This window comes from Solanum lycopersicum, chromosome 6 (genome assembly GCF_036512215.1).
Source record: "Solanum lycopersicum chromosome 6, SLM_r2.1".
In the NCBI taxonomy this organism is placed as follows: domain Eukaryota; kingdom Viridiplantae; phylum Streptophyta; class Magnoliopsida; order Solanales; family Solanaceae; genus Solanum; species Solanum lycopersicum.
Window position 1 is genome coordinate 2,367,962 of NC_090805.1, and position 6,000 is coordinate 2,373,961.

Sequence of the window (6,000 nt, forward strand, 5' to 3'; positions counted from 1 at the left end):
GATTTAATAAGGTGAATATAAACATTAACTAATCATAATTAAGTGATAATGTTGTCAGTGACGGAGTCAGAATTTTTGCCAAGAGTGTTCATACTTTAGGAAAAAACAGAATAATGAATAAAAAAATTGTCACACTTGGGCTCGAACTTGAAGCTAGAGGTATTCTTGCACAGCCTTAACTGCTGGGCTGACAACCTTTATTATGTCAAGGTTGTTCAACAATTAGTATATATCTAAAAAAAATCGATATTTAGTATATATTCGGAAATTTTTTTTGATGAAGGTTGTTCATCTAACCAACCTTGTCAAGCTATAGCTCTGCCCTGAATGTTGTGCATCTATTGATTTGTTGTAAATCGATGGTGTTAGTACGTATTTAATTCTCTCTCTTTCTCCTGCATTTTGTTTCTGTTTATAGATTTCATTTTCCTTGCATCATTTTTTACTTTTCGATAATTTTACTTCAATAGAGATGAGAGTAGCAACCTTTTTACTTGATGATGAAACTATATATCCTTTGCTTGCTTTGATATTAGATTTATAGTGCTCAAAATTCTTGAAGTAAACAGAATACGGTGAAAGAGAGTGAGCGCACTCTGCCTACATTCTTGTTCTTCAGGATATAACAATTCAATAACGTCGGTATAACTCAAGAAACTTCGAATTAATTTAATAGTCCAAAACTTCACAAAAAAAAATATTTTTCTTCAACATATAATTATTCTCTTTTATATAGTGAATATAGTCGAAGATTTTAGAGTATTTTTCTTTGTCTCGACTCTATTTTCACTATATTAATCTCAATATAAACACAATGTAGTATTCCTCGTCTTTTTCACTCCACATTTTCTTGTATATCTTTTGTTATCAAAACAAAGTAAGACCATCACTATTCAATGGTGATACTTCCTTGCAATAAATAAAAAGATTATAGAATAGTAAATAAAGTAAATAAATAGTCCAAAAGTTACACAAATTACAAACATAATGTATTCGAATAATAACATTCAAAATTCTTCTCTACTATATTAAACTTTGTTGTTTGAAATAAAGTCAAACCTTAAAATTTTGTGGATGCAAAATTCTAAAATTTAAAAATTACAGAGTACTAAATTAATAATTTTTATATATTCAATAAATTTCTTACTACAAATTACTCTTATATTAGAAAAGGCATGTTCAACATGCCTGCTTCATAGGTCTGAGGGTATTTTAGTCTTTTTAGTACTCCATTCTGGCTACGTGTCCTGTTGTTGTGCTTTCAATGTACACGTTACTGCAGACTACCGATACATCAAAAGTTCTCCTTTCTCCAGCATTCTGTTGAGGTAAGCTTCTTCATATGATTTCTTTGGTTTTTTTGTGATCTTCTTTGTTTTCCTCAAAATTGATGATTTTTTCTTCTTTTTCAGTTGGTTTTAGTGTTGATGTTCAATTTTTGTTATGTGGTTGTGTTTTTCCTGTTTAATTACTGATTTTTGCTTTGTTTATTACATGCAACAATTAATTTAGTCTGTCTTCATCATAATTCTTTTGAATCTTATCTGTTCATAGATGGTTCTTTGTCGAAATTAACTTTTTGGGTTCCTTAATTCCAGTTGTTTTTTCCATCATACTTCTTTTGGACTTCCTCTGTTTGTATATGTTGGTTTTCCATTGGAATTAACTTTTTGGGTTTCTTCATTTTAATCATATACTGTTGTGGGTTTCGCTTCGAGTTCTTTTTACATCATTGCATTAACTTTTTGAAATTATTTTAATTTACAGTGTGAAAATTTAAAGATCTGCAACTACTTATGCCAGAATTTGAACTATCGATGTGTCTTCTTAGCAAATTCAAGGATCTGGAACTACTTATACCAGATTTGAACTACGGGTATGTTCGTTGATGGTTTCTTACGCCCTTTATTCCGATTTTGCTCTTTGTCCTACATTAGATACGTCTATGAGCTTTCTTGCTAAAGTGCATCTTCATTATCTGAGTTGTGTGTACTGAAGGACCTGAGAGAATTAGAGAACCGATTATTATGGGTGCTTCGTTTGGTCATGGGGAGAAAGTCAATCTGCATCTAGCCAGGGAAGCTGGCCACTCCTATTGCCAAATTGTCCGTGCTGCTAATATGAGAGTCAGAGAGATAGAAAAGGCTCTTATTAGAGGCAATCATTGAGTATCCTACAACACACGTGTTTCAACACCATTTGCTATAGATTTGTTGACCAATCAAGTAAGTTTATTCATTTATAGCAACTGTTTGTGTTGGTTATTATGGAGAAAATTTTCTGTTCTAGCATCAATTTGGTCTGAAATGAAGGGTTGTTGCTTTAATCTAATCAAACTTGGAATTATTCTTTTGCTTATGTGTCATAGTTGATTCGAATGACATGCATTCAAACAATTGCTATGTTGTCGATGTCTTAAAGATATTCATGTATTATGATGTATGAATTTGTGTAGGTGCACTAACTATGATTCTAATGATGTATAAATGACATTTAACGAAGTTTCGACCCGACTATATGTGATCTGTATGTTGTGAATATTGTACAATGATTTGCATATGCTATTGGTTATGATACTTGACTTCATATGCATACCTGAAAAATATTAGATCTCACCTATATAAGTGCTCCCAAAAGCTCTATTAATTGGCAATATTACTTACTATTATTGTGTCTTAAAAATAAATTCTCAACAAAATGGGTTTTCAATGAGTTGTTGAACTTCTGCTTGTCTTACATTTGTATTTTCCTATTGGCTCATTTGTTTTTTTTAAAAAAGATTCATTGGCCTGTTCTGGTGAAAAATATTGTCAATAACTTAGAGCTATTGGAGTTAGCAATTTCTTTATTGAAAAACTGAAGATCTTCTCGAAATAGCTCTTATTACTCTTTTTATTAATCAAGTGGAGTGTCAATGGTATGATCAAAGAGAAGGTAATTGTATATGACGAGAGCTGATACATGAAAAATGCATTTTTTGAACTTGTCAAGTCTATCAGTGAGCCAAAATTGTGTTGTTGTTGTAGTTATAACTTATTATTCATTACAGCTGCATATAACTATGGCTATAGTATTATTGATGTAGTTACTTTGTGAAGAAGGTTGACTCATCATCCAACTTTATAGTGATAATTAAACAAGTTTATTTACTAGCTCTTCCTTTTGATTAAATTAACATAATTTTTTGTGTAGTTGTCCATATTAATTTTCAGGTTTTGTAAAAAATTGCATCCTTTATTTTCCTCTTTACTTTTTTTTCTATTTTTTTATTTGCTATTTGGATATTAATTGTTAAGTGTTAATTGCTATCATTTTTTATGCTATGCTTAGTTTGTGGACTAATAGTTCAAAGAAGCTTAGCAGTCGTCCCTATTCTAGAAATTGAATGGTAATTCTATATTTTATACTGTTAAATTTATATATTATCAGCTTAGCTTAGTAGGAGAAAGTTACAACATGTGGGAAATGAAAAGGCTAGAAATACTCAAAAATGAACCAAGCAAGTCATGGCTTTTGTTGGCTTCTGCAATAGGAATGAGATTACTATGCTAAAATAGAAAAATGAAGACCCCTTTGTAGAATGCAACATCATTATTTGTTCCTTGCATAAATAATCTAGCCCAAATTTTTTTGTTCCTTGCATAAATAATCTAGCCCAAATTTTTTTGTTCCTTGCATCAGTGTTATTATCCATGCTCTTGAATAATTAAAAGCATAATAGTTGCTCCTCTTTTTGGCACAAAAATACTGAATTCATATTATTGTGAGTTGTTTTTAGGAATATTATTAGTTGGCGAACAAACAATTAATTTTTGTTCCATATTTTCAAGACATCCATAAAGTTTCATCCCTTTAGAATATTGAAGGAAAAATATATCGCTGAGACATTTATTTGTTAAAGTAATTCATGGTTTGTAAACATCTTTTATTGAACTTGAAATCCTAATGTTTCTCTATTTAATTAAGGTAGAACAAAAAATGAGAAGGTATGTGCAGGTTTGGACAATGCGATGAGATGTGTTGTAAGAGTCATGTTCTGAAGGATTAACAATGGAGTGTTTATATTGTTCGTGCCCCTGACTCTACTTGCTATGTGAGGTTTGTCATCTCTCCGTTTTATCACTTTGAATTTATTATATGGATGGTTCCTCACTCTTTGAAAGTGTAAAATGTTTTTGTATTGATATTGTGCTGCTGTGACTATGTTTATTGATGCTCTTCTTATGGCCTTTTAGTTTCTATATTTGTAAGGAGTTTGAGATTTTTATTTCAGGGTTTGCCAATTGAGGATTTAGGAGTGCAAATGTATTCTTTCATTTCACAGCTGAGTTGAGCAGTCATATGTTATTGTTGTGCGAAATTCGAGATAATACGTGAAAATATAAACGCAAAAAACAAGACAACAGATTTACGTGGTTCACCAATAAATTGGCTACATCCACGGGGAAGAGAGGGAGCAGTTTTATTATGGAGAGGCAAAAACAGAATTACAGAATAGGGTTTGCCATAGCGTCTATATATAGTGCTAAGCTACGCCCTAACAGACTTGGGCCCAACATACAGAATTGACAGATAATTAAGGGCCCAACAGCGAGACCCCCGTCCTTTCTGTTGTAACGGGTCCGATTCAAGGCATTCAACAGTTATGATTAAATATTTCTATTTCAGATCCTCATACTACTTTTTAAATTACTACTGAAGTTTAGTAATTTGATTTCAGTCGTAGTTACGGCATGAGTGTGTTATCTAATATTTATATTCTATTTTTGAGTTAGTTTTTTATGTTAGTTATGTTGAAATTCATTTTATTAACATGATATTAAAATTATACCAGCACGTCCATGTTGTGTGATTTTCAATATTTATCGCCCTGCTGTGTTGGTGTGATAGGGTGTCTCCATAGATTTCCAGAGTGAAATGTTGTCTACAAATGATGGATAATAATATGCTGCGGCAGAAATGTTGAAGTAGTATATCAATTTCTTGCTCTTCATTATTAAAGAAAAATTAGTTAAGTAGTTTCCTCATTTAAATTTTAGTTGTTTAGTAATAATTTAGAATGCTAATACAAACTTTATACTTGCTTCACATGATGAGGCCTCAACAACATTGGTCTATAGAGAGTTCGTTTCAATGGTTTTCAACAAGGTGTTTAATTTGTTCCTACTCTAAAATGAATGTGTTAAAGGAAACTTAGACTGAATAAGAGGTTAGACGTATCTTCTCTTAGAAACACCCCTAAAAATTCAAGTTAGTGAGACTGACAATACTATCTTTGATTTGTAAATCAGTTTACTTTATTAGTGAATCGTGAATTTGTGATTAATAAGATTTGTAAATCAATTGTTCCAAGTAAAGTATAAAGAAACAATTTATATGCTACCAAACTTTGAACCATGAACTCCTCAAGCCATGTGTTGTGAAATATTGCTTTTGAAACTTTTGTATGTTGAAGTGTTTGTAACAGATGTAGGATGTGGACATGCTTTCTTCTCTTTATTTTTCTAGGGAAGTTGAGGCAGAATCTGAGAGTGAGAAAAAGCCTAAACAGATTTAAAAACTATTTATTTATTCATCATGTAGACTATTTAATTAAAAAGGAATACATCTTTAATTAAATGTAACTAAATCTGTTAGAACAATATCTAGGAGAAGAAGCTAAAATAGAATACAATAGACTACCAACTAAAAGGTTATACCATATAGAATTAACATCCTCTAAATAAATCAAAGTTACATAAGTTAGGAATTCCCTCTCCCAGCGCCAAAATGTGAGTCTAAACCTCTGTCTCCTACAATTTTATCTAATATTTAGTGTTAGTCCGCCTAAAAGATAATGAAATCCGCAGATTTGAACAGACCATAAAAGTTAATCCTGATGATGATGATGATGATGATGGTGATTCCAACACGGAAGACGATAGGGATAACAAAGAGAAGGCTGAGGAAGCTGATGATGGGAACAAAGACCGTAGTAATTGTAAGAGTGATCCGCTTATC

The 6,000-nt window shown here is 31.4% G+C and overlaps 1 long non-coding RNA gene across 2 annotated transcripts; it reads left to right on the forward strand.

Annotated features, from left to right (window-relative positions):
* Positions 1-1,337: 1,337 nt before the first annotated feature.
* On the forward strand, positions 1,338-4,814 carry LOC104647780 (uncharacterized). 2 transcript variants are annotated; one of them, XR_741807.4, is made up of 4 exons: positions 1,338-1,876; positions 1,999-2,225; positions 3,967-4,098; positions 4,274-4,814. It is a non-coding gene; the product is annotated as an uncharacterized lncRNA (long non-coding RNA). The 2 variants fall into 2 exon arrangements; XR_741808.4 differs by having other exon boundaries at positions 1,339-1,876; positions 3,971-4,098.
* Positions 4,815-6,000: the final 1,186 nt, after the last annotated feature.